This window comes from Natrix helvetica (assembly GCF_964273705.1).
Source record: "Natrix helvetica genome assembly, chromosome: 4".
Lineage (NCBI taxonomy): Eukaryota > Metazoa > Chordata > Lepidosauria > Squamata > Natricidae > Natrix > Natrix helvetica.
This window is the reverse complement of record NC_138550.1, coordinates 129,015,534-129,037,266: the sequence shown is the minus strand read 5'-3', so window position 1 is coordinate 129,037,266 and position 21,733 is coordinate 129,015,534. Positions and strand designations below refer to the sequence as shown.

The 21,733-nt window shown below is 38.1% G+C and overlaps 1 pseudogene across 1 annotated transcript; it reads right to left on the bottom strand.

Annotated features, from left to right (window-relative positions):
- Window positions 1-221: 221 nt before the first annotated feature.
- Window positions 222-15,540, bottom strand: LOC309392093 (DGAT1/2-independent enzyme synthesizing storage lipids-like; annotated as a pseudogene). Its single transcript, XR_014176861.1, has 6 exons — window positions 15,159-15,540; window positions 10,161-10,325; window positions 7,677-7,870; window positions 4,557-4,617; window positions 2,820-2,959; window positions 222-374 (listed from the first exon to the last, which is right to left on the bottom strand). The product of XR_014176861.1 is annotated as a DGAT1/2-independent enzyme synthesizing storage lipids-like (transcript).
- Window positions 15,541-21,733: the final 6,193 nt, after the last annotated feature.

Here is a 21,733-nt window from a genome sequence, read left to right as displayed (position 1 = left end):
GTGCAATCTTCACAGGCTTTTGTATATGACAGAAAAATTCATCATAACTTTACTTACAGCAGAAAAATAATATCTATAATAATCATTCCAATACAATAAAACTTCAAAAAGTTATATAACATTGTTCACTGAATAGTCCATAAAAAGAAATTATACATTCCAAACAATTAAAAATATTGCATTTAAGAATTATGTATGGATATGGATTATGACAGGAAAATTCATGAATAGCAAAATACAATATATAAAGACTAAACATCTTTTTTATTTTCTTATTCTTTCTTGTTTTTATCAAATCGCTCTAATAGGGCTCTAAGTATATTTCCAGGTCGTTTCTGGTGTCTGTCTCGAAGATTTTCAAGTGCAATCTTTGTCTGTTAAATACAGAAGAAGGCAGTACAAAGTCAATACTTGTTGTGATCGAAGTCACCTAGGCAATGGAGTCCTTTATTGCTCCATCGATGTCACAAGAAATGGTCACCCCACACTATCCTGAAAGCATTCCCTCTCAGTCTCCCAAACAAAAACCAGTAAACAATAAAGAAAGTCAAAGATAAGGTCAAAATGCAGGGGAAAGGTCTAGAGTCAAGGTACAAAGGGCGAGGCAAGTCCATGAGGCAAAAGGCAAATCCACAAGACAGAGGCAGGAACATGAGTCAGGGAAGCGTAAACCAAAACAAAGAATTGTTCCTGGCAAATACAATCCCCCACCCCCAGCTTCTCCTTAAGTAATCAATGCACACCAGGTGTTCCTTGTGAGGAGGGCAGGGTGACCTTCTCCTGAATAGCCTCGCAGCCCTCCTTTGAGCTTGCCTCCATTCTATTATCTGGGCTCTTGGATTGCGTAGAGGAGGCATATTTTCTTCGTCAGAGGGGATCTGCTAAGTAGCAGCAGCACTGCCTCTCTGCAACTGATTCTTCCCTGTGTCTGTGAGGGCAAGCAATTCTCCACCTGGTAGACCACCTCCCAATACCTGAGGGGTCTAAGATGGGATTGTCATCAGCTCCTGGCCTCTCCAAACATTCCAAGGGAGATGTGCCATCCCCATCGGATGGTTCCAACTGCTTAACCCCCAAACCAGCTCTGATGAGGCCTTGACAATACTGTTTTTTAAAAAACATACATTCACAGCTGTATTTGTAATGGAAGATTTCACATCATCATCATCATCATCATCATCATCATCATCATCATCATCATCATCATCATCATAACAACAACAACAACTCTCAGCTTCAGAGGCACAGGAACTTAAATGTTGCAGATAAAGATTAAACTCATAGTGAAGCAGCAGTCATGATCCTTGCCTTCTACATTCCACCTACACACACTTTCAGACAATAGGTTGTCTGTTGCCTTGTATTTACACTCAAAAAAGTTTGCCTATTGTTTCACTGGAGTTGATCATCTTGTACCTTAACTTTCTTGTTCTGTGTCCTATATTCTGGGAGTGTAAAGAATTAATATGTTAGGCCCTTTAATACTGTGGTATTCCCTTTGACTTAACTTCTCAAGGATCAGTGTGCCTCCCAAGATTTAAGTTGTCAGTTTGCTGATCTTCTCTGTTCTTGCTATGCAAGCATGTATCATCTGCAAATTTTATAACCATATCTTTACATTACAAGTCCTAGTCATGAATAAAAGCTTTGAAGTGTCCCAACCTCAAGTCAAATCCTGCAACATCGTTTCAGCAGATTCAGTGGTGAAATTCAATTTTTTTTTTACTACCGGTTCTGTGGGCGTGGCTTGGTGGGCATAGTGTGGCTTGGTGGGCTTGGCTTGGTAGGCATGATATTGCAAAATCTTCATTCCCACCCTGCTCTGGGCCTAGCCAGAGGTGGCATTTGCCAGTTCTCCAAACTACTCAAAATTTCTGCTACTGGTTCTCTGAACTACTCAAAATTTCCGCTACCAGTTCTCTAGAACCTATCAGAATATGCTGGATTTCACCCGTGAATAGATTTAACAGTCCTGAAGGAATATTGAATGTTTTTTGAAAAAGGTTTTCATGCCAGTTTGGATTCATCTAATCTAACCACTGCTTTACTGAGCTCATAATGCAATGGGTTATGTCTTCTGAGAGCAAAAAACATACATCCAAGGAATTTCCATGGTTTCTCAGGAAAGTGACCACCCATAAAATAGGATAATGTTAATCTGGCAAGATTTCTTGATAATTCATACTCACTTCTAGTAATCACTGCATTGCTTCCAGGTTTCTTAGTGATTAATAACTTTACAGACTGATTTAGAGCCTTCCCAGATCTACCCAGGTGTTTCTATTCCTTCCTTTTTAAGATAGTAATATAATTTGCACCATTCATATTTCACGGGCATACAGTAATTATCCAAGTACCTATATTTAGTAGACATTGGGGCAAACAAATGTAAGTAGGCTTAGCAGAGGCATTGGGGGGTGAGAGGGCTGAAGGGAGTGAAATGATGAAGGAAGCACTGCAGCACTGCAGTATTGTAATGCGTGATCCACTCATTAGGTAGCCCATCAGGAACATTTGCATGCATAATTTCTCATATTTTAAGCTGCCCTTTCTTAATCATAAAGATGCAATGTATTAACTAAGTGTACACAAATGTGTGATGCAACTTCCATATTTTTTTTGCTTTAGATTATTTCTCCCCCCCCCCCTAATTTCATGATTACTAGTGGCAATTCCAGTGAGAGAAGGGATTGATAAATTCATGTTAAATTTAAAATATATAAGCACTATCTCTTTGTATGCCTTGAAACTAAAGCATGTTTTGTATAAAAAGCCGATGTTTTTAAAGGATTGTTTTGAGTAAAAGTAAGTGCCCTTACTTTTTCAGCAAGTTCCTTAGCAGTTATATTTGGGTCATAAGGGATGGGTTCTCCAATATAGGTGCGGAATTTGACTGGAAGCCCTCCGTATATGGGAAGGACAAGCAATCAAAAATGTTCGTACAGCCATTTCATTAGTTCTGACGAAGAAATCAAATGGAAGACAACATTAATTGGCAATGATGTAGAAATCCCTATTCACTTTTTTTTAAAGTTACATTGCATCTTCTAAATTGACAAATAAATGCACATGACTTCCGAGTTATGAAAAATTATTCTAGGGTTGCAATATTCTTGCATAATCAAATAATATACATGGAATAGTTGGAGTGCTCTGTTCCTATTCCAACCAGGGGAAGGGAATGACACAATGAAGAAAAGCTTGGTAAATATCCTGTCAAGTGCAGGGATGACATGGGTGCTTTCCCTTTCTATACAGGTAGTCCTTGACTTAAAACCATTCGTTTAACAACTGAATATTGCAAGGGTGCTGAAAAAGTAACTTATGACTAGTCCTCACACTTGCAACTGTTGTAATGTCTCGATGGTCCCTTGAACAAAATTTGGATACTTGGCAACCAGATTGCATTTACTGTATAATGATGCAAGTCATATTAATACCTTTTCCAGCAGGTTTTCAACTAGCAAAGTCAATGGGGAAGCCAGATTCACTTAAGAACCACATTTTTTTTCCTAATGCCTGGGATGATTCACTTAATAACTGCAGCCTAAAAGGTCATAAAATTGTGTGCAATTCAATCAATGACTGGATCACTTAGCAATGGAAGCTCTAGTCCCAATTGTTATATGTCTGGACCAATTATATGATAAGGAGTTTGGGTCAGTTTGAGTCATGGAAGTGTGGTTGTAAATAAACCTCCCAGAGAAAGAAGGGATGTCCATGAATAGCTTACTTCATAAAACACAATTTAGAGGGCAAGAAAACCTAGAAGAAATTGTTTAAAACATTCTGAAAGTCTCTACCTGACTAAATTCAATACTAAGTGAAGGAAATTTCTTTTGCAGTTTCTAAAATTCTGTACTTACTCCTAATGGTCACATTAAGGACACTTTGCTAAAATCAGCCTAATTCTTGCTTTCTTGATCTTATCTAGGTCTGTATGGCTGGACATACTTATTACCAGAGCCCATGTTGCATAGTATTATATATAACATTATATATACTTTATACAGAATTCTGTCCACAGGGCTCATGCTAGAATAGAGTAGAGAAGCAGGTACCAGAATTGTACATGAATCTCAGAATTGTACATGTACCAGAATTGTACATGAATCTCAGACAGGTGATGAATAGCCTTATTTATCTTTTACATCCAATCAGATTGTTAGCCGCCTTTTACCTAATATGAAATATACTATTTTGTTGTTATGCCAAAATAAAATTTAATTATTTAAAGAGTTATATTTTTCTCTTGGAAAGAGGAAGGAAAAGGAGAATCATTCTATTTGCTTCAGGACATAAAATGCTTTTCCAATATGGACTCCTTCATCGATACAAAAAGGAATATTTACATCTGCTTTATTCAGTTTTGAATCACTTTATACCTCCATTGATTCACAGTAACTGCGACTTAAGAAACCTGCAGGGTGAATTTCTTAAAGCAATTTAGGAAAGTAGGTTTACTACAAAATATATAAAAGCTGTAAAAAGAGTTTGAGAAAATTGTTTTTAAGGAATATGCAATGAATCATAGCAGGAGTTTAGAAAAAGCTTACTTGTTTTTCCAACTGTTCTATAAGCTTCACGGATATTTTGCGTAAACATGGGGATGATTGGCTAAACAGGAAGAGAGAAATATATAAAAACTGGTATAAGTTGGGAAAGTGTTTCAATTTGATTTAGGACTTTTAACAAAATTAATTCATTTGCCTTATGAACATTTGTTTACTGCTTTGTGCCCTTTGAAAACAAGGGTTAATATAAAGTGTAACTGTTACTACAACCAATTCTATGCTATCCCTTGTAAACATGAACCACAAGACTTTCATCACTGAATCTGCAATAACAATCACATCTGATAGTTGATTTGAAAATAATCTAACCCTTTTGTTGTGTCTTCATTTTCCAGTTCCTAAAGCTCAGTACATTTTTCATTTTTTGTATTTTCGTTTACATCGTTGCTTCATTGATGCCTTGGAAAGTAGTCCTCTTGGTTTTAAGAATGAAATGAAAAGGTGACATTGTTTTTCTTCCACCAGTAACTGGCAGACTTTTTTGCCTTTTGCAAATGCCAGTAAATACAGATATAAGAATCACATTCCTTTGCAACACTAAGCTTTTTACTGAGATGACTGTAATCCTGTCTTTCTTATATCTGTTATCTCCCCTTACCTAGCTATATTCTGTTTAGCTGCTTTCCTATTTGTCAATTGTCCCATTAAATTTTCATTACCTTTATTCTATACTGTACGTGACTTAGTGAGAAAGAGAAAAATATATTTCTAGTTCTTTGCCATCTATTTGGTGACTGTCTGAATACATGCTCACCATGCTAATCTATTTTTTTCTGAAGGTAAAAATAACGGTTTCCCTTGTCCAGTTTGTCTGATTCTTGTCCAGTTTGTCTGATTGCTCATCTCTGTTTATTAGCCAAGGGATCCAGTATTATCTGAAGATATTTCTGTAGTCATGTGGCCAGCATGATTTTACACTGAGATGAACGGAACTCTGTTACCTTCCCACCAAGGTGGTACCTATTTATCTACTCACATTTGTGTGCTTCTGAACGGCTCTCTTCAATCTTACAATCTCTGTGATTAATTGATTTCAGTCCATGTTACTCTCTGTAATTGTCCCTAGATGTCTGAAATAACATTACCTTTTATCATCTTGTTTAAGCTTGTTGTTACATTCCTAAAATAAATATGCTTTTCTTCTGGAGTGCCATGCCCTGCCTTTATCTTTTATTGAGTCCAACACCTCCCCCCCCCCAAAAAAAAACCCTTTACTAGTGTACTGTAAGCATGCAGGTTGGCATTACTTTAGTTTTCTTAGTAATAACTTTTTTTTTACTTTGATTTTTACTTTCTTCATAAGTATCTCTAATAGATCTTTTTTATTTAGGGTTCAGTTGAATTGACATCTAATATTGAGTCTATTAATCTGATCCTGCCCTTCTTATAATCCATTTGTTATAAAGGTTAAAGAGGTAATTTGTCTGTCCATTCATCTATCAGCCCCTATTTCTATTCCTTTCCATTTCTATAAAGCCAGTTCTTAGAGTAGTTTCTTGTTCATTGAAAAGACACCCCCCCACCTCCCCAGAAGAATAATCAAGTGTTCTGGTACTCCCATTCTATTCACCTTAATACATCCTCAGGTCATGATCCACTTTGTTGAAATTAATGGAACAGAAATCAACTGTCTTACATGCTCTTGTTTTCATTTTTGAAATTTAAACAGTTCAATGGTTATATTCTCTCTTTCTGGCGCTTTCATATTTGACAGGCATTGTTTCTTGTGCCTCACTATTTAATAGAATGATTTTCTGTTTATTTTCTGCAGTATTTCTGTTTAAGTCACTAGAGTATGCCTGGTGATATGAGACACTGATAAATTAATATATTAAATGTGAAATCTTGGTCACTTTATGTTTTAATCTCAGACCTGGAATATACAGGAACTGTATGCCTCATTAATTTATCAATCGTTCAAAGTTATGACAATGCTGAAAAATAATAATTTTACAGCCCAAACTCTGCTATTTACAACTCTCCTAGTGTGAAGGTCACATACCATATTTTTCAGAGTGGAAGATGCACCCCCCTAAAAGAGGCTGAAAATTTGGGTGTGTCTTATACTCCAAATGTAGCTTTTTGGAAGCTTTTTTCAGCCCTGATGAGGTGCTAACGAGTGAAGCTATCTTTCATCGATGGGCAAAGCACCAATTAGCACCTCATTAGGGCTGAAAAAAAGCTTTGAATATTTTTACTGCAGCATACTGTTGGAAAAATTTTCCAGTTCATTCCAGCTGGGAGAAGCCGAGATTTGAAGACTGCCTTAAGAGGTGCTTCTTTTGTCCAGTTTCTATTTTTTGGAGATAATCCTCTCAAGGGCAAGGCAGACAGTTCCTGTGACCATGTGATTTCTATTCTTTTGTGGACAATCCCTTTAAGGGCAAGGCAGGGATTTTTCTTATTGGCTATCTGAGTTTTCTCAATGGTTTCCTTCAGGCAAACACTGGGCTGGTTTGTTGATTCAGCTTTGTTACATTTTTACAGGTGTGAAGTGCTTTTGACTGAATGCATAGACATCTAGTTAAGCTTATTAAGAGTTTCCCGACCACTTGGGGAAAGAAAAACAGTGGCAAAAAGTGTTGTTTTATTATACTATTGTGTTTGATTGCTTTTCTGGTGTTATGGGAATAAAAATGAATACTTGGAGGCAGAATTGCCCCCCCCCCTATTTTCCTCCCAAAAAACTAAGGTGCGTCTTATACTCTGGTGCGTCTTATACTCCAAAAATACAGTAATTGTCATTGCAGTCAGTATGTATTGCCCTGTGTCTAACCTGGTTTTTAAAAATAAACAAATAAAGCTATTGTCTAATATTGTGAACATGAAAATTTAACCACTTAAGGATATTCATATAGGAGAAGTGGTGGGTTTCTACTGGTTTGGCCAAACTGGTAATCATTTGGTGGCCTGGGCCGCTGGAACTGGCAGCGACCCAGGCCTGCCACATCCCCGAACTGGTTTTCCGGGCGGCGCTGTAGACAGCACCATCTTGTTTTTGGGTTCTGTATATGCGCAGAACAATTTTAGTGCCTGCCAGAACCCACCCCTGTATAGGAGCTCTTGGAACGTAATACTTAACATGAGCAATAGATCACTTACCACTTGTGTTTCTAAAGCAACTTGAGCAAAACCTATGCCGGTTCCCCAGACTGTGTTGTAATATTCATCACTAAAGTTTCCTTCTCTTAGTCCACCAGGTGAGATTCCTAATAAATTGCCTTTCTTGAGAATTTCAACACATTCTACTTTTGTGCCTTTTATGCAACCCACTACATCAAGAGACAGTTTTAAACCTATTTTTTAAAAAAACCAGAGGAAAGCAGAATGTTACAGGAAAGCATTACTTTGGACAAAAAATAAATATTATATGGCTATAACTATAATGTTGTATAATATGGTATAATAACCATTGTGACAATTATTGTGATTTCTGCCTTTTTTTCCTAAGCATTCTGGGGGCTTTAAGGAACATACTTTTTTCTGAATGTTGCTGTGTAGCCAGATATGGGTTGAAGTTGAACCCACAACAGTCTCATTCTTTCATTTCCACATTGCATCCAACAGCTCAATTTTACAATTATTGCTTTCACTGGGATTTATGGCTATTGCTTTCTTTCCTGGGTTTAGTAGGAAATTTAGACACCTTCATATTAATTGAAAAACAAACAAACTAACCATTCAATGACAGCAAGCCATTATCTGGAAGTTAATTTGTAGGGTTCGGTCTGTTAGATGCCTTAACTTATAGCTCCAATGAATAAGGTAAAGGTTCCCCTCGCACATATGTGCTAGTTATTCCTGACTCTAGAGGGCAGTGCTCATCACCGTTTCAAAGCCGAAGAGCCAGCGCTGTCCAAAGATGTCTCCATGGTCATGTGGCCAGAATGACTAATTGCCAAAGGTGCACGGAATGCTGTTACCTTCCCATCAAAAGTGGTTCCTATTTTTCTACTTGCATTTTTTACATGCTTTCGAACTGCTAGGTTAACAAAAGCTGGGACAAGTAATGGGAGTGCACTGCATTATGCGGTGCTAGGGATTAAAACCTGCAGGAGATTAAGATCTGCCAACCTTTCTGATCGACAAGCTCAGCGGCTTAGCCACTGAGCACCGCGTCTCTCTCCAATGAATAAACTGAGATAAAAGATCTCAAGAAGCTGAGCCCTGAGACAAATAACTACGAAAGGAATTGAGAAAGACTTTCAGTATATCCTAAATAGAATCAATTCTCTAACATAATCTAACTGATTATTTATTTAACCATAGTATCTGGGCGCATTGGATTTTTGTATTCTAAAGTGCTTGAAAATTCACATTCCCCAAGCTAGAGTCAGCTTTTCATTTTTCTTCTTTCTTTCTCTAAAGAAATTCAAAGCAATAAAATAAAATAAAAATCAATCAGCAAACTTTTTTCTCACTATTTAATGCCTAGTTTTATGAAAAAAAGGGCTGTGCTCAGGAATTCATTTAAACATTCTTGCTGGGTTCCTTTCCTCACTAAGGCAACTCACTTTGTAACAGCCAATTGTGTATTTGTCCTATTCTAATGGGGGAGCTCTGAAGATTTTCTTGCTAAAAGTACCTACTGTGAAGATGTATTTCATGTTGCATGTTCTTCAGTTCAGGTCCAGTGTATGGTGTTTTGATACATTAGTATGTGACACTTTGTAAATTCATTGTACTATATCTTAGGGAAGATTTGTTTTTAGTACAAGTGAATTTCTCCTTTGATTTTGGAACTCTGACTTCTGTTAAACCTGCCTCTTTGCAGAAGTATATCTGGCATGCTGAGTAAGATCTAAATAGCCATCTTCTGAGTGGCAACCAAAACACAAATGGGCTATGGATATAGTCACCCTATGTCCATTATTATAAAGGATAAAGGATAGTCCCTTATTTTGTAAAACTCTCTTTTAGATTTAGTTGATTTAATCATGTATTTTCTTGGATTTGCTTTTGAAGTTATGAAGTTTTGAAAGCGAAGTTATGAACATAAATAGTAATATTTTCAAAAATGTTTTTGAAGGATTTTGTCCCCCTTGCTTTCTGGTTTGCACACTTTTCTGATTTGTCCTTTATTTCTTCCAAGAAAATATAGTCACTGTAGCTATGGATGTCTTTATGGATTTCAAGTTGCACAAACAAAACTCTTGCTTTAAAACATCTTGCATCCCTTTTATGGCATGCTCATTGTTAAGTCCTCAAGGCTACGACACCATTGACTTATCATTGCCGGTCCCTGATTGGTTGAGATGCCAGCTGGCGGGAGAATGCAGCCATTCTATTGGTTCAGCGTCTGACAGCTCTAGTATTAAAAGGGCTGTCAGCTGACAAATGCTGCTGTTTGCCGGGTGGAGGTTTGCCTTACATTTTGCCGTGTTATACTGTTAATAAAGGTTGTGTTAGCTTCAACCTGCCTTGCCTCAGTTCTTGTCTGCCTCATTCTCCCTACAGAACACTCATTCTTTAGCATGAACTTTTTGCCTGGAAAATTATTTTTTAGAATACTTAAAGCATTATTTAAGGCAAAGGGTAATTAAATTTAAATTAAATTAAAATGTAATTAAAGGTTAACATATTTACCTGGTACTAAATACAGGCCATAATGAATCACGGAGCGGACTAATCTCCCAGTTTTTGCATAGAAACAAGCTACAAATAAGGCATAGTCTAAAGGAATAGCTCCATGGTAATAAACAATCATCCCTGCTCCTTCTGGTAGATTCTCCATACCAATGACCTCATGACCTGAAAAGGCAAAATTTTAGCAATAAGTAAAGAAATTAATAATGTCTTAATGCTTAAATATGGAAAATATTAATATAAATAATAAAAAAGCAGCATAAAAGATGCAATGTACCACTCTTAAACAATTCCCAGATGTCAGAAAACCTTGCCAATATGATCAATGTATCTCCAAGGAAGCCTGGGAGTTGGGCTCTGATTATATGTATGTGACAGTTGAATGCTACATTAATCTCTGGCAATATCTGTCAACAGCAAGTGAGCTCGAGAGAACACAGGTTGAGTTTAAGCATAAACCTAAGCCAGGAGTGTCACACAAGCCCTGTGGGCCACATCTGGCCTATGGGGTGCTTAATTCGGCCTGTGAGGCAGCCATGGAAATGGCAAAGGACCATCCCACAGTGCCTCTGCCAGAATACGTAGATCTTTGGAGGGTCATGCATGGCTCCCTGGGTCCTGCTTTTGGCCTGGACAACCTCCTGCAGCCCTCTGCCAGTAATGATGGAGGCCCGGGGGTGGGGGGCTGTGCATCCAGGCCAAAAATGGGGCCCAAGGAGGGGTGGCTCCAAAGTTCAATTTTTGCAGGCAGAGGGCTTCAACAGGTCATCCATACTGAAAACAAGACTGGCAGAGAGCTTCAGCAGGCTATCTAGGCCATAAACAGGCCCAGGGGAGCCGTACCCCCCCCCACCTCCATTTTTGCTGACAGAGAGCTAGCAAAACAAACTAAAAGCAAAAAAAAGGAGAAATGTTTCCCCTTTTGCATTTGAGCACCCAAGAAGTGTCAGGAAAAGAGAAAGGGAAATAGGGAAGACAAAGAAAAAGAAGGAAAGATGGGAAGAGAGCAAGGAAGAAAAAAGAAGGAAAGAGGGGAAGGAAGAAGAAAGGAGAATGAAGAGGGAAGGAAAAGAAGGGAGGGAGGGAGGGAAGTCCTGCCTTAGCACTTGGCCACCAGCAGATGGCAAGGCTCCACTGGAGGACAAGGGTTTGGCACTTTCCATATCTTGTCTTCCTCCATTGGAAACAATGGATTCCCACAGCCCTGTCTGGGCCACCACAGGTGCCCCCGACAGGAGTGATGTTGAGCTGGCCATGCCCACACCAGCCACGCCCACCTGCCCCTTGAAGTCAAAGACAACCCTGATGCAGCCCTCAATGAAATCGAGTTTGACACCTCTGGCCTAAAACATGAAAACGTGTGATTGCTTGACCTCATTTATTCCATCCTAGACTATCATCTGACAGCCTTTTGCATAATGACCCAAACCAATCTAGGATTATAGCAAATGGCAAACTTTCCATCTGACTAGTTTTGCACAGCACTTTTCCAACAGAGTCACTCAAATTTAATTTTTCCTTACTTCTCCAAAGCAGACTCCAAAATAGTAGCTGAGCAGTGTCTTACCATGTTTCCTGGGATTCATATTAGACCATGGACCCTATTGAAGTGGTAGGTTGCTCTCTGATATGTCCTTGGGAATTTGAGAGCTTGATTTTATGATCCTCCTTGCTTCTATGTTAGGCACAAGTGGCAGCAGGGGGCATGGATAGGTGGGAGATAAAAGGCTGGTTTGTGGAGGTAATCCCTTCCTCAGTTTGGGAGGGATATGAACATGGTACCTGCAGTCTTGATGGAGACTAGAGATCTTTTTCACAATTTTTTCCTGTTCTCTAACTTCTCCTATTAGGAAAGGTTACTGAGATCATTGTTGTAGGTAATACCAGAACACCCTAGATGAAGTAGATTATTGGAATTATTTCTTCTCAATCTGAGAAGAACTGACTCATTCATTCTTCAGGCCTGAGCATGAGATGGAGACAGCATTAGTCACTCTTCTGCATTAGCTTTGTCAGGACCTGAAAAGAAGTAGCACCTTTCTCCAGTTCTTTAGACCTAGAATTTAGGTGGTCTTTAAGACCACTGTACATCACTATCCCTGACTGTTAGGAAATGCTATCAATCTCTTGACATTTGACTATCTGGATGAAAGAAAATAAGGTGAGATGGAATACTACAAAATGGAGTTATAGTTTTAAACTACTTGGAGGTTTTCTGCCAGTTTCCATGTTGTGGTTCAATAGTATGACACTCTTGAATGGCAGGGATCAATGGATCCTTCTGGCTATTGCTTTTTGGGTAAGTGGAGAACATGGCTAGATGAACTTTTACCCAGCTTCTTTGGGACAACAACTGCATCCCTAACTGAAGCAGCAAGACCTTACTTCTGTGACAGATGCCACTATCAGTTCTGGAATCTTCCCTATGTGAGGCTGCCCTTGAGAACCATTCAGAAGTTTCAGTTGCTTAAGAACTGCCAAATTGCAGGCAACCTGCAGTCAGCAGAAATAGCCTGCAGTACTGCACTCTAACCACTGCACCACCATGACTCATGCTTAAGAATGCAGCAGCCTGATTATTGGTTAGTGCTCCAATCATAACCATAAACCCCAGATAAAAATAATCACACACACACACGTGTGTCTATGTGTGTGTACATATACATATATTTATGTATATATAAAGAATCGCATTAACAATAAATATTATAAAAACAGAAACAAGTGAAGAGGGGAGTAAAATAGCCACCTCAGTAATGGAGCCATCTATGCAGGTATCCAGTTACCAAGATTGCTAGGTCTGATAGCATAATTAGATCTTGAGGGCCATCCAGAATTTCAAAAGGGATAAAGCTAATCTAATTTCAGGAAGAAGACTGTTCCATAAAGTGGGTATCACAATAGTTACATCAGATCTCCTGGGACCCAACAACTGTAGGTCCTTAGCTGATAGTATCTGCAGCATCCCATGTATGGTAGATCTAATGGGATGGGTTAATGTAAGCTGGGCAGAGGCAGCCGTCAAATAGCCTGGTCCCATCCCATGCTTTATAGATCAAAACGAGCACCTTGAATTGGACTTGGAAGCAAACTGGCAGTCAAGGCAGATTGCAGAGCAGAATGTAACGTACATGACTCTAGGCACATAAATGCCCATGCTGCTGCAATATGTACCTGCTGACGCTTCTGAATACTTTTCAAGAGCATCCCCAGGTTGAGGACATTGCAACATTCCAATCTAGGGCATCCAATCTTGAACAAAACTTGCTGATCCAGGAATTGGTGCAACTGGCATACAAGATGAAGCTGTTCAAAGGGTCTCCTAGCCATAACTTCTTCTTGTTTAGCAGATGTCTTGAGTCCAGAAGGATGCCCAGGTTGTGCACTGGGTCTATTAGGGCAGCATAACTCTAGCCAGCATCAAGATGGAATAGTTCTGAACCCAATAGGCCCAAAATCAAGAGCTACTCAGTCTTGCCAGGGTTTGGCCAAAGCCTGTTGTTGCCTATCCTGACTCTCACAGCCTCCATGCATCTGGATAAGATGTTCATGGCATTGCTTAATTCACAAGGATTGGAGATATATAAACGGCTATCATCTGCATACTATGATATCTCACTCCATGAAAACAGATGAGTTCACCCTGTATCCTGATGTAGATGTTAAAAAGGATAAAGCACCGAATCCTGTGGCACGTCACATAAGAGGAGCCAAGGGCAGGACTTCTCCCTCTGCACATGTAAGAAGGAAAAAGAAGTACTGATACTTTGCCACCGTTATCACCATTTGGTAGGCACTAATAAAAACTTTAACCTGGGTTCAGTTGAGTTTTATCCTTGTTTCACACCATTGATGCTCTAGATCAGGAGTGTCAAACTCAAGCCCTGCGGGCTGCATCCGGCCTATGGGTGGTTAAATCCGCCTGCATGGCCAGCCTGGAAATATCAAAGGACCAGCCTGTGGTGCTTCTGGTGACTAAAACAGGTTGTGTGCCCCCCCCCTGTGCCTCGTTTCCACCCTCCATGGCCTCCTCCAGCACTCTGCTGGGCAAACACAGGCCAAACAACAGGACAAAAACAGGCTGAAAACAGGATGAAAACGGACCCGAAAGCAGCTGGCAGAGTACTGCAGGAGGCCATGTAGGGTGAAAATGAAGCGCAGGGGGAGGACTCATTTTCACTCTCCATGGCCTCCTGCAGTACTCTGCCAGCTGAAAAACAGGCCAAAAACAGGGACAAAATAGAGCCGAAAACAGTCTGAAAATGGCCAGCAGAGTGCTGCAGGTATACTTCAAGAAGCCATGGAGGGTGAAAACAAAACACAAGGGGGGGCTGCGAGGGAACCCCCGCATCCCATTTTGGCCAGCAGGGTGCTGCGGGAGGCATCCACCCCATCTCTCCTATCTCCTCCACCACCACCACCCGCCAGCCACCGAGACCTACAATCCTGATCCAGCCCTTGAAGAAATCCAGTTTGACACCGCTGCTCTAGGTGTTTCTTCTCCCACTTTAGTCATAATGGTGGGCTCAGGAAGAGGCAAAAAGTCAATAGGTGCAATCTGATCCAAGGTCTCAGCTTCCTCCTTATTCTAAGCAACAACCTTAGTAGACCACTGGGGATAATCTCCAGCAACCTTTGAAAGCATTCAAACTTCTACTGTCCTAATTTCTTATTCATAATTTTAGATAGAACATGAAACATCCCCAGGTGTCATACTTGTTTTAACTGTATTAAAAAGCAGAACAATTCTGGTGCAGAGAGATTGATATTACAAGTTCAACATGGGGATGGAGTCAATGAAATAGCTAATTTGATTGCTGCCATGGGAGGTTTTTTTTAATGAGTTTTATTATGGGGGAGATTTTTTAAAATGTGGTAAATCTCCTGAACTCACCTATGTGTAAGTTGGAAGGTCATATACATTTGATTAATAAAATAATAAATGGATAAGCAAACAGCGTTCTTGATTATGTTCAGATTATTTAAGAAATGACTCACCATGCCATATCTTTCCATATAAATTCATACATTTTCCAAGCATTTGCCTTGGTTTTCTCCACAAGGTATCTTCCTCTTTGGTACATGTTTTCTTCCAAGTATAAAAACAAAATGTGCAAATGTGGACAATTAAAAAAATGGTTGAATATACAAAATATGTAAGAAGAAAAAGTACTGATAATAAGAGCAGAAGCTGAAGTATAGAGCTCACAGATTCTGTTAAGTATACAAAATCAATCCAGTCTTTCACCATGTAAATAAACCATGTTATAGGTTCATATTCAGAAGTATCCAACATAATTGCTTTCTTTTCATTCATATTAAAGAAGAAATTGAAAAAAATATGATATAATTATTGGGAAACAATGATGATATTTCTTCTTTTTTTCTGGAAAAAAAGAGAGATTGTATTCATTTCTTCAAAGTATGATGTTGTACTTAAATTTTTAATCATTATTGATTTAATCATTACTAATTTAATCACTTAATTGTTTAAGTTTAAACATTAAGCTTCTTTCCCCATATTTCAAAATATCTAGTATAGTAACATTAATTACCTTCAAGAACAATAAAAAAGAAAATAAAGAGGAATTATTTCCTGGCAAGGAAATAAGACATTTAGTGAGATATGTATTGTTGTATTGTTGTGTTATTTATCACCTTGACTTGCAAATGCAATAATTGGATTGAGTATAATGAATCTTTCCACCCACAGAACTCTCAACAACAAGTAAGGGCAAGAGAGTGATAAAAGCCAAATTTAAGATTGTCAAATCATTTTAACATTGGATTTAGGTCAGAGTGCATGAATAGGATTATATACCAGCATCTCTCTCTTCCTCCCTGTCTCTCTCTCCCTCTCCCTCCCCCACTGTCTCTCTCTTTCCCTCGCCTTTGAGTCAGTGTTCACTTTTGGTGACTTCTTGGACAAGTCCAAAAGTGATTTGTCATTGCCTGTTTCCTGGGGCTTGGAGAGAATGATTAGACCAAGATCAGAAACGTGGTTTTGTGGTTCAGATAGTACTAGGATTCATGGTCTCCCAGTTTCTAGCCTGGTGCCTTAACCATTACACCAACCTGGCTATCGTATCTCTTACATTTTAGAAACTCATATTTTCCATTAAGTAATTTCATTATTCTCTCACCTGAAAGATAAACTAAATTTAGTATATGTAATTGCTTTACATATTGATTTGAATGGTCTTGCCTTTATCACACGATTTTAAAAGATGAAGATCTGGGCATATTTTTAGCAGGTTTGATGCTGCTATATTTATCAACAGGTACTGTTCACTTAACAATCACAATGCAATTGTGCAACTTTGTTCCAAAATGACATGATTGTTAGATAAGACATCACATGACTGCACTGGACTCACACCTGCCATGGTTGTTAAGTGAACCATCTGCAATTGTTGAGAGAGACATCATGTGAATCCAAGTTATGAATTATACTGCCAGTTTCCCTATTGACAGTGCCATCAGAAGCCTGCTGTGAAGTGTGCAAATTGCATTCAAAGGACCATTTGTACCTGTTACAATCCACTGATGGTGAAGTGCCCAAATCTTGATCACATGACCACATGGATGCTGCAATACTTAGATTGTGATGTCTGATCATAAAGTTACATTTTCTATTGTAACTTAGAATGGTTGTAAATAGGGTTGTTGTTAATTGAGGACTACCCACATAAATTGTGATGGTCTGTCATTTCTTATCTGTTCCAATTCTGTGGGCAAGCTGATCTGAAATAATCTTTGCTTATCACTTATTATAAAAATGAGTATATGTGAAAGGCAGTCTCTACCTATCTTTCACTAAAGCCATGAACCATCTGTTAATCTCTCCCACCAAAGTGTGTGTCCACCATATCTTTCAAATATCTTTATGGCAGTAAGGAAATAAAACTGAGACACACTAAATAGGGATAGTTGTGATCTAGCTGGAGGAGAAGTGTCGGAGAAGGACTGCTGTTTGTGAAAGGATCAAAATGCCATTCTGGAAATGGCTGGAGAAAACAATCAAAAAGGGAAATAGGACAAGAAAACAAAACTCACAAAGCTCATAGAACATGGAAAGTGGTGATAGAGGAAGAAGTGGAAAGCAGTTGTCCGCAATCCACAAGAACCAGGGCAAAGCTAGCAACAGATTCATACATTCATCCAGAAAAAGAATTCTGCAGACACTTTTGAGAAAGGGTGAAGGCTGAGGCAGAGAGGAATGGTGTTGTACCAACAGGGTTATATGAGCAATTGATGTTCTGTTATGAAAAAGAAATTTCAGACTGACACTCTTGAAGGATGAAACTGGAAAGAGAAAACAAGGGATTCTGATGAAAAAAAGAGAGTCTGAAGAAAGTAATAGGAAGGAAAAACAGAAGTCTAAGTCTTAAACTATAATGCAGTCAAAGAGTGAACAGAAATTGGAGAAGTGAGGTTAAGAGAGATTGTAGTGACAAAATTAGCATTTGGAAGAATAAAATTTGCATTCAAAGGACCATTTGAAGTACAAGTACAGAGAGGATAAATAGAATTGTAATTGTAAGAAATTAAATTAAAATAAGATTGAAAGGGAACAAATGTTTAGTAATGTAGAGGGAGAACAACAAAAATATATTTGTATATAAGAAATATCTCCTTAGTACATGAGGAAATTTATTTTTTATTAATATTTTATTTTGTTAATAAAAGCCCATCATCATGCAAGCATCTCTTATAAAAAATCTGCAACAACACAGCTTAAGAAAATCCAATGGTGTAATATTTAAAGTAATGCCTGATGACCACCAATTGTTCTGTGACGAAGTGCACACTTGACAATGCTGCAAGATGCTTTAATCTCAGGACAATTATAACAACAATAAAAATAGTGACAGGTAATTTACATTACATTCCCACCCTTGACACACATACACAAACAAACATTATTTTTTTACTTACTAGTATGGGAGGGAAAATCCACTTCTTTTGCGTTCAGCCACTTCGCTCTGGTAATAGCAACTGTTTCTTTTGACTTTATGATGCTATATTGCTATATATATCTGCCACGTACATAGGAATTTTTATATACCTAGAAACGTGCCTAATCTATTTTTAAATAAAGTTGTTACATCCACAAAAGAACTCATTGTTCTTGCACAAGACTGTTACGGAAGGACAGGATTCCTTCCCACGTAATCCCTGATTTGCTGCCAATTTAATATTGTATGTTGAAATAGTGTTTCTTCATTGTCATCTTTCATTTTATGCTGATTATTTTGTCAGGACTAGAAGCCCAAATAAGCAGGGCAAAGTGAGTTTCATTAATGATTAATTAACAAGTCAGTGCAATGTCTATACTTCCTATTTGGCAGGATAGGGCAACACTAGATTAGCTTTTCTCAGGTGTAGTTTTACAGAAACCCAGGATCCGTGGAAACTCCCTAGAAGTGTCATGACAAATTATAATTGAAACACACACACACCAGTTTTGAGTTTTTTTCTATAGTTTTCCCTCACACTTTCTATATTTTAATTTTTATTCTTTTAGTGTCTGTAGTTGTATATGGTGTTTATCTGTTTGACTACAGTGCTTCCTAAAATTATTTCAAATAGCATTTCACAGGTCTACTATTTATGAAGAAATATGCCTTTACATTTACATCCCTCCCAACATTTTACTGAATAATTTCTGTATTATTTCTACTGAGATTAACTGCCATTTATTCTTGTATGGAGGCTAATAAATATTTTGCTGAATCCCTGGTTCATAATTGCTTACTTAAATCTATATCCCAAGCAGTGGTGGGTTTCAAAATTTTTTGGAACCTCTTCTGTAGGAGTGGCTTGCTTTGTGGGAATGGCTTGCTGTCCACGTGACCGGGTGGGAGTGATTTGCCACCCATGTGACCGGGTGGGAATGGCTTGCCGCCCATGTGAGCGGGTGGGAGTGGCTTGCCACCCATGTGACTGGGTGAGAGTGGCTTGCCATCCATGTTGACTGGGTGGGAGTGAGTGGCTTGCCCATGTGACTGGGTGGGAGTGGCTTGCCACCCATGTGACCGGGTGGAGTGACCAAGACGATGTCACTGAATTCTTTGCCCCAATGGATAAACTACAATAAGATTAAAATAAGTACACAAAACAATAAAAGAGCTACTTACAGAAGGAAGATGACTGTCCTTGCCAGTCTTCAGTATCACTGACTCCAATGAATGGCCTGCACAAAGAAGAGACACAGAAATGAACTCTTCCATTGCATGCACTGCATTAGGATGAAACAAGCACACAAAACAATAAAGACAGCTACTTACAGAGGGAAGATTACTGCCTTGCTGGGTCTTCTGCACACCACCACCTTGCTCCAATAACCTGCACAAAGAAGAGACACAGAAAGGAGGACTTTAATCACATGCACTGCATTAGGATGAAACAAGAACATGAAATAATAGGAAAGGAAGGTTACTGTCCTTTTGTGTGTTAAAGTCACCTACTGACCACCTTGCTCCAATGAATGCCCTGCACAAAAGATACAGAAAGGAAGACTTTAATTGCTTGCACTACTATATTAAGGATGAAACAAGCACACAAAGCAATAAAACAGCTACTTACATAGGAAAGATGAGTGTCCTAGCAGTCATACTCTGTTGCCTCTTCATCCTGTTAAATAATACTAACTGCAGAAGAACTAAAACAATATTGGACTCAATTGTGGTTGTAAGCTGAGGACTACACTACAGGTAACAGAAGGGACCCCTGTTTTCACCCAACAATGTACAGTCTTTTCAGGAAGGATGTCCTCCAACAAACAGGAAAGATATAGTCTTTCATTCAAGAAGTTAGATCAAGAATGAATGTCATAGATAAATTCACAGAGCAATACAGATTTCTTTTTCTGAAATTTAGTTCTTAGTTCAAAAAAAGAGAAATATATGAATTATGTTCCGTACTTAGGTTGGTGCAAGTAGCTATTCAAGAGTTAGTGGTTAGAAGCAATGGTAAAGCAAGATATGGATTTAAAACCAGAAATATTTTGTTGGCTATTTGAAAGGGAATACAATACATATTTAATTTTACACATGTTAGCAGCTGTTTGCACAACAGTGGAAAAACAGAGATGTGAAAATGAATAAATATTAGAATGTGCAGGAATAAATAAATTGACAATAAAAATCAAGAAGGCTTTGAATACTTTTTCACGTGGGATTTGTTTTAGCAATTGCTAACTAACAGAAATAGAAATTAGAAATCTAAAAGTATGAAAGAAAACACCAATTATATAAGGAAAGGTCACTAAAATGTATAAGGAAACCTTATTAGTACTTGATAATTATTAATGTGTAGATAACTGCAGGACATTACATACCCACAAACTATGACAGTGCCAGGAAAATATCAAAAAACAACAATTTTCCCCCAAAAGACTACAAATGAAACCAGTTTTTTCCCTAACCCTAAGGATAGGAAAGACAAAGCCACTGGAATAAAAACCATCAAGGCATTGTGGGAAATTATAAAGGACAGTGCCAGGAAGCTCACAGAACCAGTAACCACCTCACAATTACCTAAACAACCAGGTATCACACAGAAACACACAAAATCTGGCAAAGCTGCCGTGCACCAACCTGGTCTGCCCATAGAAAAGCAGCCACTTTGAGACACATAAACCATGCACCAACCTGCACACTTAAAAGCAACATATTGCATTACAAATAAACCATTTGCAAAAGGGAATAACATTTCTTGTAATAAACATATTCTATAAACAATAAATAAATAAAAATTCCCTAAAATAATTTTTAAAAATATATTCTATAAATAATAAAAAAGTCCTTAAAAATTATTCATATCATCATTTTGCTTCTTTTTTGGGAGATACTGACAGTATTTTACCTTTTCCAATCAACTCAAACTTTACTTACTTCTCAACAAACATAACTATCCAAATATTTAGTGGACGTTATCTTGAGCAATTGTAAGTATATTTAGGAGAGCTTTGGTCAATACTCTTCCCATTCTGCTTCTTCAAAGTTCAAAATGTAGAATGTCTGGGTTTTTTTTTTTTTTTTGTTAAATATTGCTAAATAACAGTATCATTGCCTAGGACAATTGGTATGCAGTTGTCCAGCTAAACATTCCTTCTTGCTTTTTAAAGATTAGCACAACATTTGCTCTTCTCCAATTCCTCTGGTGCTACACTTGTCCACCAAGATTTCTCCAGGTTCACAGTAAAGGATATGTCATCTGGAAGCTTTTTGCATTGATTTTGCTTAAATCCATTGGAAAGACAGTAGGAATTGGGCTCTGCCCACTTCTTGCCACCTGTTATTATCTGAGATGCAAGCCCACCCATTCCTTGTAGCAATTTATATTAAATTTTACTATTATAATCAAAATTCTTAACAAAAAGCATATATGCAGAAACATACAGACATATACACACCTATACAGGGAAAGAAAGGAAAGAAAGAAAGAAAAAGAAAAAGTTAAAAACAGAGAGGATCTTGGAAAGTATGTTGGTTTTAGAGAAAACTAATTCAGGGCAAATGAGGAATATGAAAATTTGGTTACTGTCCCATCTTTAATCTTTTAGAATA